This window comes from Cupressus sempervirens, chromosome 10, assembly GCF_028749045.1.
Source record: "Cupressus sempervirens isolate cs-2001-9-10 chromosome 10, ASM2874904v1, whole genome shotgun sequence".
In the NCBI taxonomy this organism is placed as follows: Eukaryota; Viridiplantae; Streptophyta; class Pinopsida; order Cupressales; family Cupressaceae; genus Cupressus; species Cupressus sempervirens.
In genome coordinates this window covers 543066360-543078372 of record NC_143127.1, presented here as the reverse complement: position 1 = coordinate 543078372, position 12013 = coordinate 543066360, and positions in this window count along the sequence as shown.

Sequence of the window (12013 nt, the reverse complement as noted above, 5' to 3'; positions counted from 1 at the left end):
GTTACAAAGAAAAAATAACGTAACCTAATGTACAACCACCATTCTTCATTGAACGACTGAGTGAAAATAATCTTTCTTAAAATTGCAAAAGAAATCGCAAAACATGGTAGTAAAAACTAGCACGCTAGGAAAAATACTCTTGAAGGAAGCAGCATCATTCATCGTCAGAGGTCGAGACTGTCAGAGCTCTATCCAGTTCTTGTCCAAGCTGCTTTATTTTCTCGTCAGTGAATGGATAGACTTGTGCCCCCCACCTCTCTATCAGTGGCGGTGCATTTTTGCTGAGAATTCTTCCACTTGGATCCACCACACGAGTATGCCTGGATTCAATGTACCCGATTCCTTTTCAATGAAGTGGTACACCTCCGTCTTCAACAACCAGGGATTTCGTAGCATAGGCCATGGCACTTCCCTTGATATCCTCTCGAACCAGGCCAGATCAGAACCTCGCGGCCACTCATGTTCACCTCGAACTTTAGCAGGGATTGGAACTGAAATTATTTCCATGTCATCGTTACTCTTTCTCTTGGAATATATTGTTGTCAAAGAATTGAAAAGATCTTCATGCACCTCATGCTCATCCATACTAATGAAAAGCAAAACAGTCTTTCCATGAAATTGATCAACTCCTATCTGCAGTTGTCAGACATAGGACACGGTTGTATAAACATTGACTTGATTGAAGTTATTTGGATACAGATAATGTCAAAAATCTAGTAAAACCTCTTACATTTTCTGAGGAGTTCCTCATGAGGAAGATGGAACTTGCTCTTGTTTCTGCAGGATTGAACAATGCTCTCAGCAGCTTCACATTACTGTCGTGTGTTGTTTCTGCCAATTCTTGGAGGCGGGAATATTGTGAGAATTTAGACAACAAAAACTCCACAAATGAATCCCCAACATTTTCCCATGAGGAAAATTGTTTACGGCCTCCTTCATCTGCACCCACCTCAGCAACCACGATGGACGAATCAAAATTAGCGACATATGCTTTTCTGAAGAGAAAATGAGCTTCAGACCTGACAGGAGCATATACCACAATTCCTTCTGCAATACCTTTTGATAACTCGCCAAAATATTGACCTACATATATCATTTGGAAAGGAGCCATCTGCTCCTGCCTCATAACTTCATCCAGTAATAGAGCACACAAAGGATAGTGATAGAGCACAAGGAGGAGAGTGTTGGGTGCAAGTGTGGAGAGAGAGAAGGGCTCTCCCTGGAAGTTGGTCAGAAGGCATTCCCCACTTGACAATTTTGATGAGGCATTATTCATCAAATTTTCCACCTTCTCTACATTGTTCCACCTCCACTGCATGGTATATAAACCACTTGGAAGATACCTAGGAAATAAGTCTTTAACTACAAAGTGGCAGGATTCTCCTTCCTCTGCCATTTTTGCCCACGGGTTCTCCAAAATTTCGCTTGCATATATGTTGACCAATTCCAAAGTTTTGATCTTTCTTAGACTGTCCATCGATTTTCCCTCTAACTTTTCACAAAATCCCAAATTCAGAATTTACAACGATGCAAGACAATGGAAATCACTAGACAATTCCTGTAGCGAGGAACACCATGCCAGATTCAGGTCGGCCAAGGACTTCAGCTGGCCGAATCCTTCCGGAAGTTTCTCCAAACTTGACGACATGTAAAGGTCCAAATGTGTTACATGTGTTGATTCAACTAGCCGCTTTGGAAGGTTCGTCAGCTGCCGACACCAATCCAATGAAAGGTCTTCGACCAACTTGATATGCCTGCATGGAATACTTACAAGGTGAGAGCCCTCAAATTTTATTCGAACCATAGCTGATAGATTTCTGATTTCATCAGGCAGGTGTTTAAGACTTGGGCAATCAACTAATGTCAACAGCTCCAATGATGAAAGCCTCCCAAAACCGCTAGGAAGCTGCTTCAAGTGTTTACAGCCTGCCAGATCAAGTTCTACCAGAGAGCTCAATGACCCAAATTCCTTTGGCAACTGTTGCAATGGTTTTCAAGAATTAAGATACAGATATCTCAAAGATCCGAGTTTCCCAAAAGTGTCTGGCAGTTCTTGTAAAAACACACAATTTCGAAAACTTGATTTTATCAAAACCTTTAGATCGCTGAGACCTTTTGGCAGCTGCACGAGATTTGTACATCCACCTAGATCCAGCTCTTCCAAATGGATTAACAATCCAAGCTCTTCAGGAAGAATCTTCAATCTCCTAAACTCTGTCAACTTTAATGTTCTTAAAGCCCGCACCCTCGCAAATGCACTTCCACCCTTTAACCAACCCCCACTCAAGAGTAATATCTTCACGTTTGAGGATATCTGCACGACTATAGACCATAATCAATCTCAAAAATGATAAGAGTAATAGTTAATTAATGGACAATTTATAATCTGAACAATTGTAGAAGAATAGGTCAATAGATTACTTGCCTTTGTCAGTTTCAAACCATTTTCATTATGAGATAAGCTGCAATCAAGAAACCTAAGTCCTTGGAGGGCTATGGGATGGAATGGAATGCATGGAATCTGTCCCGCTTGAAAATAAACAAGTCGTTCAAATTTTTGTGTACATTGCCCGTTTGCTACGATGGTCATGTCCCCGAGCACGAGCACCCTGAGGGAGGCGTGCATCAGATCAAGTGTTTTTGCTGAGAGGACGAAAGGTTCGAAAGCATTGTCCTGCAGCCAGATCCCTCTGATGCCTGTGATGTCATCCTGAGAAGGAGCGCATGATCGAGTATGTTAACATTGAAGCAACGCACGCAAGTAACGATAAAGTGCAACAAATTAAAGTGGAGGCAGATTTTAGAAGTCTAATAATTACCTGATTGTTTCCTGCATCCATGAGGACCTTCCTCAAGTCACTTGTGGTTGTGAATCATTTGGCCCTTGTCATGTTGCGGGCGAGTGCCAAGATAATGAGGCGCATGATCACCTTGCTTCTGTTGGCAGTATTAATTTCTCCCACCATCCACAGCCGCAGAGCTGTCCACAGCCACAGACAAACAGCCGCATACAGCCGCCAAGGTCATTTCAGAATCAGTCTTCAACTATGCATATATTAATGGATAATATTAATATTATATGTCATGCAATACATGTGTTTGATATTCTAGAGAGTTCTCAGACCTCTATAAATAGAGGCATTATGTAAAGATTTGATCATCAGATGTTTATCTGATCATGGTGGATCAGTAGAGCCCATTTTGAGTTTCTCCATGGCTTCTCCTCTCTATGGCTTTCTCTCTTGTTTGGTTTCTTTGTTGTGTTGTGCTGTAATTTTTTATCATAGTATCAGAGCTAATGGAATATGATCCTAGAGATCGTGGTGAGCTCAAGAAGTTTAAAATTGGTGAAGAGTGTTGTGGCAACGTAACCCAACAAGCAATGGCATTTGAAGTTATCTTCTGCAAGAATAAAGAGAAGAACAAGTCAAGAGATTGCTATGAGAAACAAAGAAGCTGTGAAAAGAAGGAAGCCAAAGTTGAAGTGTGTTTGAGTTAGTGTTGTGCGGCACTGTCATTCATAGATTCGAAGCATATGGAGCATCTATGTGCAAGCGGGAGTGTCAGAGAATGCATACATATGGCATGGAAGATATTGATCATGAAAATGTTTATTATGTCTTTGTGTTTAAGTATGTGTGTTTGATGTTATATAATAGTTATTGAATTTAGTGGTGGTTGCAGTAAGTGAAAGTAGGTTGGATTGGTGGTGAGTTGTTTGTCATGATTCAAAGGAATTCTAAGGTCTGTGTGTGTGCTGATTTCTAATGGGATATGTGAATGTATAGGGTGCATTATCGGTTGTGCCCGACACCCTAAAGGTTTTTGGTTTGACATATTGATGAACCATGTATGTGAAAAGGATTCCTATAGAACTAGCGAGTACAGCGGTTGGGCACCCATGTATCTCGGTAGATGAATTTCTTTTTATATGGACTCAATAATCAATTTGATGCAGGTCAAGAAGGAGAAAAACCAAAGTGATGATAATTTCCCCGTAGTGATGATTCATGGTCAGTAGAACCAATGAATGCTTGGTTTGTAAACCATTGGAGTGCAAAGTTTATGGTGATCTTGAAACCATATTTGTGATGTTTGAGAAGTTTGTGGTAAACTTTAAACCACTTCAGAATTGTATTGGTTAGGGGTAAGCCGTAAAACCCGAAGTAATTATAATGAGGGAAAACAATATAAATGCAATAGCATTAGTGGAAAAAATTAAGGGGGAGTGTTGGCAGTATTAATTTCTCCCACCATCCACAGCCGCAGAGCCGTCCACAACCACAGACAAACAGCCGCATACAGCCGCCCAAGGTCATTTCAGAATCAGTCTTCAACTATCAGTAGTTGCATATATTAATGGATAATATTAATATTATATGTCATGCAATACATGTGTTTGATATTCTAGAGAGTTCTTAGACCTCTATAAATAGAGGCATTATGTAAAGATTTGATCATCAGATGTTTATCTGATCATGGTGGATCAGTAGAGCCCATTTTGGGTTTCTCCATGGCTTCTCCTCTCTATGGCTTTCTCTCTTGTTTGATTTCTTTGTTGTGTTGTGCTGTAATTTTTTATCAGCTTCCAGCAGAGCCAGAGCTCTCTTGCTTTGACAGAAGAGCTTTGTTTCTGAGACATGTGAGCTCGTCCTCCCCAACTATAGAGGAGACCTTGTCCCAATCCCAACCGTTGAAGAAAGAGCAGATGTCCAGAACTGACTGCCTTGCAGAGGGTGGGAGTTCCTCCAAGTCAAAGAGGGGGGCCTTCTCTTGTATACTTATATAGTGATCTTCGACGGTACTAACAGGTTTCCCACTTTTACTCCACTCGATTACTCACCTAAAAGCTTCATCCTTGTCAGGGCTTTGACGAATGTAGGCTCCTACCCATTCCAGAATAGTGGGGATGCCATCGCGTATCTCCAAGATCTCGTTGATCCGATGATTGTCCGCTACACGTCCCATTTTGTTGCACAAGAGCTTCATGGCATGCTAGCGATGGAGGGGTCCTTCATGGTAGACTTTAGTACGGATCCCACATGTTGAGATCATGTCTGCAACCATCTCATCTCGAGCAGTGAGGAGAAGCCTGAGCCTTTTGCGGAACTTGGGCAAGAGCTTTTCAGCATCTTCCTTCCCCAGCGCAATGTCGACATTGTCCATGTAAACGAACGCTCGCTCTCCTTGATCAGATCCACCTCCAACGCTTCCATCTCTACTCTGGGAATCATGAGGCACCACTGTAGAATACTCCCATCCTTGCATATCGAGTGTGGCGACAACTCCATCCGCTAGGTTAGTTTCCTCGTGCCACCAAACCCGTGCAGAATGACTGCTACCGCCACATCTGATTCCTCCTCCCATTCCACCAATCAAATCACACTCTTCACTTCATCATCGATCTCGACTGTGAATCATGGCATCAATTTTAACAGTTAATAACTATCACGTCATGTAATGTTCAACGACAAGATTATTTCAATGAATGAAGATCAAGATTCAACACAAGAGGAACAAGAACGATGACATTTATGCTCCACTTTACCACATAATTAGGAGCACAGTGTGATCGTAATCGGAAAGGGACTAATTTGCATGAGGATGGTGTTGGAATATTTAAATGCAGCGTACATTTTCTTCCTTGGAGCCAAATGCTCACCTACCCCCCTGACGTCTAGAATAGATAGAAACATTAATACGGGTAGGTGAGATTTTCAATTAAAAAAAAGAGGGGGAAAATAGAATGTGACAAAAAGGAATGTTTATTCATTCATTTAGTGAGTTCAAGCATGTTTAGCAGATCAGTAGTTGTAGAGTAGAGCAGAAGAAGGAAGAAGAAAAAAAGTTTGTGCTTGCAGTTGCACGTGTTTCCTCTATTCTCTCTGTAAGTTTGTTATTGTTGAACTTGTCCTATTGAAGCAGTGATTGCTCCAGACACCATTGTATGCAGCCATTAGAGTTGCAGGTTTAAAGTTGTGAGTATTAAATTAAACTTTAATATATTTCTCATATGGTATCAGAGCTTTGAGGGCCCACATCCACAGTGAGTTAGGGCATTTGTTTTTCTTGGGATATTTATCATGGCAGGAGATGCAGGAAAGATATGGCAGTAGCCACCACCTTTCAATGGACAAAATTATGATACATGGTCAAAGAAAATGAAAACCATTATGATTGCAAATGATTTGTGGGAGTTTGTAGTTTGTTGGTCTGACTTTTTGTGTAGTAGAAGTTTTCTGTTAAATCATAGAAAAGTCAGATGTTCTATTCCTAAGTGAAGCATAGGGTTTTGGATAATCCATCTATAAAAAATAATCATCATGTAAACCCTATATCCTCTTTATTCATAAATTGTCGGGCACAAAATTTTGAATTTTCAAAAGAGACGAATATGCTGTCATATCCTTTTTTCCTTTTCTCCCGGGTTACCTTTCTTCTTATTTGTCCCAACCGTCAGATCCGAGTAGATCTACCGTTGTTGTTACCTCGCTATGACAAGTTGCATGCTTATTAAGTATGGCGAGGTAACGAATGCTGAGTATTTTACGAGGCAGGACCGTAAAGTGAAGATACGGCGATCGGAGATTTGCTTATTAAATGATTTATTGTGCAGGTACACTTTGCAAGTTACCGTCCAAAAAGGATAGGGACCCACTAGAAATATTTGACATCAGAGCCGGAATGATGGTTTTTTCGGACGTTCTGCCACCTCGCTATCGAAAAAATCAGACACTTCGCCATTAGCGAAGTAGCGAAGCCCCATAAAATTGTAAAAGGTCGGCAAGATCTTTGGTGACGTGGAATGATAAGTGACTATAGTAAATTTTGACATGTGCCAACTATGCAGAGATCCGATTCTCATTAATGCCTTTCTGACTGAATGTACAAAAGATCCTGAACGTCAGCTTGGAATGGATCAACGGAGCTCGCTACCTCGCTATGAGGAGTTGTGAGGGAGATAATTATAGCGACATAGTGAGTTGGGCCTGCCGCCTTCTTTCTTAACAAGCCCTATAACGTATCTTTTGATCAATTCCAGATCAGATCCATGATTGTCGTCGCTTCGCTATGGCAAGGTGCTCATTCTTTATACATAACGAAGTAGCGACATGTTGACACGTGTTCTCAGTCGTCAGTGGGTCCAGGTATAAGCGCCATCAAACAAAGAATTCTGTACGTGGCAAGTTCTCATTGGGTAAATTGACTGACATGACAAATGCAACTCCTAGTTGTTCTCTCTGCACCACATGATCGTAGGATTTTTGAAGATCGACAGCGCAGTTTAAAATGAAAAATGTAGTGCCACTCTCTGTATTAATTAGATAAGAAAGCTTCGTCTGTGAGGAAAAATAGAGTATAATACAGAGAGATTTCATCAGTTTCATCTTACGCGAGCAAAGATTTGGAGCCATTCTTGTGCAGAAGCAATTACTGAAAGAAAAGCGCGCCAAGGTCTGGTAGAAATTGTGAAGTTGTCTGTTTGCGAAAAAATTGCAAGAATACAAAGGAAAACAGAGATAGAATTCAAGTAAGTAATACTACCATAATCTTCGTAAGCTTTTCAGTTCTAAAAAGATAGTCCAAGATGCCTCCGAAGAAGGGATTTTCAGGTGCAATAAACTACTTGGATAGAAATGTGCATGATGATTTGCTTGAGTTGCTTCCTGAGACTACTGTAGAAACGGTGCAAGTTAAGAGGTTAACCTCACTGAACCCTAGGCTAAGGATAGCTGATGGATTGTATGATAAGGGTAATTGGGTTCAGGATGCTCAAACTTCTCAAATTGGTTTGAGTTTATTCAAAAAATGGTTTTCAGAAAGGAAGTTATATGCCCCTCATGCCAATATATGGAATTTTGATTTTGGAAAGCTTGTTCCCAGTGTGTTTATGGATTTTGACCTGCTTGAAGCTATAGCAAAAAATTATGATCAAGCCACTAAGGTAGTGAGAAGAATGGATGGTGAGGCTTTAGTTACCATCAGTCCAGAGGAGATTAGGACAGTTTTCAGTCTGAGACCTCTCACTATGTATCATGTGCCTATTAACTTGATAGAGTTAGAAAAGGAATATATGTCCAAAAGGGATGTAGTTAGACAAGGTGCACTGAAAGCCCACATAGGCCGAATTGGAGGCCTACCAACAATAACATCATCTTCTAAAGAACCATTCAAGAAATCATGCTTTAATGCCAGGGCAGTAGAGATATATAGGACCCTGTGCAGAATCTTCGGAGAGGGCGAAGAAGATTTTATTCTGGTGAGCTTCATGTATATGATACCCAAATCTCCTCTTTTGGTGTGGAAATAAATTTTGATTTTGCATCTTACCTGGCTAATGAGATTCACCAGGGATTGGTGGGGATTGCAAAGGGCAAGGTGGAAAAGGTTTGGGGTCAGTACTCCCTATTGATGCATATGTTTCTTTTTAAAGTGGCTACTTATTTCGGTAAAGAAATGGGAGGCACTGCTAGTCCAATTATGGAGTGCAGACATGACTTGGGAAGTAGAAAATGCTAGATTTGTTAGATTTGATAGGCACTTTGCCTCTAAACTAAGATGCCTCATGTTGAGTGACAATCCCAGAATTCCTAAGGCATTAATGCATCTTGTCAGGCCTATGGACAAACCCCATAGTCTAAAAGTTTCACATAATTGGGGAGATATTATCCCATATCCAGTCTCAACTATCATTAGGGTCTATGGATTCAAAGGGACACCCCATGTACTACCCTATCAGGTACCTTTAAAGGTAGGGATAGCTGAATTTTTGTGGCAGTTGGGAGGAGTGGAGGAGACCTTTTTGCACAAAAGGGGAACAGGATCAATTTTTCCTACTTGCACTATAGCTCACCAATTTGTGATAACTAAAGAAGGGTGGATCTTTCTCCACAAAATTTTGGATCAGTATAAGATGGCAGTGTCTCATGCTCGTTTTTGTGACACAGAAGGTTTCTTTAACTCTGCTCTTAGAATTAGGATCAAGCTTTGTCCAAGTCAGCATGATTTCTATTTTCCTGAAGATATAATAAGGAATGAATATTCTCTCCATGAGCAAGAAATAAAGAAAGAAAAATGGAGAGTCTATTCAAAAGTTTTGGAATTTATTAATTGTTTTGACAAAGATTACAATCCTCTTAGTAATGTTGCAACCAATGCAGATAAGATAAATAAGCTCATGAATAAATTCTCTGAGATAATGGAAGTAATGAATGAGAAGAAACAACATTTTATTGATTCTTTTCCAGATAAAGCTAGAGAAGTTATGAGAAAATTGGGTTTCACTCCCAACATTGGAATGGGTCCAGTGGTTGTATGAAAGAAGAAAGGATATACTGTTGTTCGACAGCAGATGCCCATTGTAAACAAAGAAAAGAAGGTAGTTGAATCTACTAGTACTATCCTGGAAGAAAGACCCCCTGAACCTTCTCCCAAAAGAAGAAAAATAATAAGGGAAGAAGGATCCCCTGATGAAGGTTACTCACCTTCTCAAACTCCAATGAGAATTGAGGAAGAGCAGCTCACCAATGAGCAAATTGAACAAATGGGGTCACAAGGAGAAATTTTTGTTACTCAAGCAGAAATTGATGAAGGGAACCCCCAGGAACCTCCTGTGCCAAGTTTTCAATTAAGTGTAGCAGATTTCAGAGGAAGGGAATTGGACCCTGTTTTGGAACAAGCCAGTCAGCAATTTTTATCTGATAACAGTTTTGTAAGATCTAGGGCTTTCCATCAGTTTGCATGGAGGGTAAACATGCACATTTTTGAGCAAAGGTGTAAGAATATGAAAACAGAGCATCCAGAAATGGATGAGGCCTCCATTCAAAATCAAATAAAGGAACAAACGATGCAAGAGTTCCAGAATATAACCCCTGATGAGGGTAGACAGATGGTAAAAAGTGCAAATATTTTATTATTGCCCAATTGGGATATTGCTGATGCATTAATTTTTAATTCTGTATCAAATAATTTAGGACTATAGGATCCAAATAAAGAGGAATTCTTGGGAACAACATTCAGTAATGATCAAGCTGCCCTTGTTATGTGGTCACTAAGAAGAGGATCTAGGACTACTTCATCACAACCTGATGATTCAGGACTAACAGGGAGTATCATTGTAAGGAGGGTTGCTGATACTTCAAATGTACAGGCAGCCCACATGAATGTGGATTATTCTAAATATTCCTTGGCCACTACAGAAAGAGAAGAAAAGGAAATGATTGATTTGCACAGTAAATATGAAATAGTGGTGGATGCTTACAATCAAGAGGTAAAAAAGAGAATTGAGCTGGAAAATAGGGTATCTCACTTGGAGAAGATACTTGGAAAAAGGAAAGTGGGAGAATCTAGTACACTGAGAATTGCATACCCTTCACAGTCATCTGTTGGATTAACCCCTATCATTGAAATACCTGACACCCCTGAAAGGCCCCAATTCTATACTGCAGAGGAATTTGAAGCAGAAAAAACCAAATTACATGAGTGGCAGATAGAATTTAGAAATCAGCAGGAAGAAAAATGGAAGCAGGGTGTAACATATTTGAGGGATAAAATACAATGGTCAACTTTTTATGATCAATTGACAAGGATTGTAACCCTCATGGATGAGTTGAATAAAGAAAAGGATGGACTAACTTCTCTTGCGCAGAAATGGAGAGAGAGAAATAATGATATTACAATCATATGTATATCTGGAGTCCAAATGCCTTATCATCAAGTTGAGAAGATTTTTGATTTATTGAATAAGTTAGAAAATTTTGAGAATGAAAGAGATTCTTTACAGAGAAGATTGATACTCTGTTTTTCAAAATATCTTGCTGAAAAATTCACCCTATTTCCTTGCGCTTTAGAATCTGTTGATACAGTAAAGGAAAAAGAAAAATGGAAAAAGGAAAAAGGAAATGGATGAGTTATTCAATAACAGAATAATAAACATCATCAGTGAGACTGGCCATTGGTTTTGGGCAAAGACAAATGAGGAGCTAGTAAAAATACAATTGTATTATATTGATATGAGAAAAGAATTGGATGATTTAGAAGAAAATGCAAATTCTTTAATAAAGATACAAAGAGAAACTCTAAGTTTTGATTGGCCAGATGATGATACTTTTAATAAATGGAAAAATCAGTTTAGGGAATAGATGTCAGGAGACAATGAGGAAGAAGATGCAAAAGTAATAGTTACCTTTGTAATCAGCAATGATGACATGGAAAATCCCCAGGTTAAAGTGAGTTTGCAGGTAACAGAAGATGATACATCACTTACAGACCTCATGGGTATGTACTCCGAAGATGAAGAATGATTGTAAGATCAGATCACAACAACTAAGAAGCATAACAGAAAGGGACCCACCAAGAAATGTTGTTGTAATTAACCTTTCTGTTATTTTTTTTTTGTCTTTCTTTTAGAAGGACACCTGTCACCTTCTTTAGCCTGAAGTTTGTTGCATCTCACACTATTTAAGTGAGATCCCAAGGCTAAAGAATGGTCCGAATTCTGTTTTTATTAAGTGTTGTGCTTAGTCCTATTTTTGGTCCAAACATTTTGAAAAGCAAGTTTGTAGTATACTTTTCTGTCAAAATTTTTGAGAATACATGAATGTAGAAAGAGTTGTGCTTCTTTTTTGAAGGTCTTTCTGGGTCTATTGTAAAGGATATAACATTTTCAAAAGAAATGAATACAAATTATGAACTGTCCCCATATCAGTTCTTTTTGAATTTTGTCTCCTTTTAAATACTTAGCTACCTTGATGTTGTGTGAGTAAAAGCTTATGCAATTGATTGCAATCTAGTAGGGTTGTATATCCATTTATTATTGCTGTTAATTTAATGGATTAAATAAGGGCACTGATGAATGTGATGATATTTCTTAGGTATTGAAAAAGATTTTTGAATGATAAATTCTGATAAGAATTGCTGATAGAATTTGTTGCAAAGCAACAAATTAGATCTAAGAATTTGCTATAGACTCTGAACCCCAATGGATTAGGCACTGATCGAAATTATTTCAGCC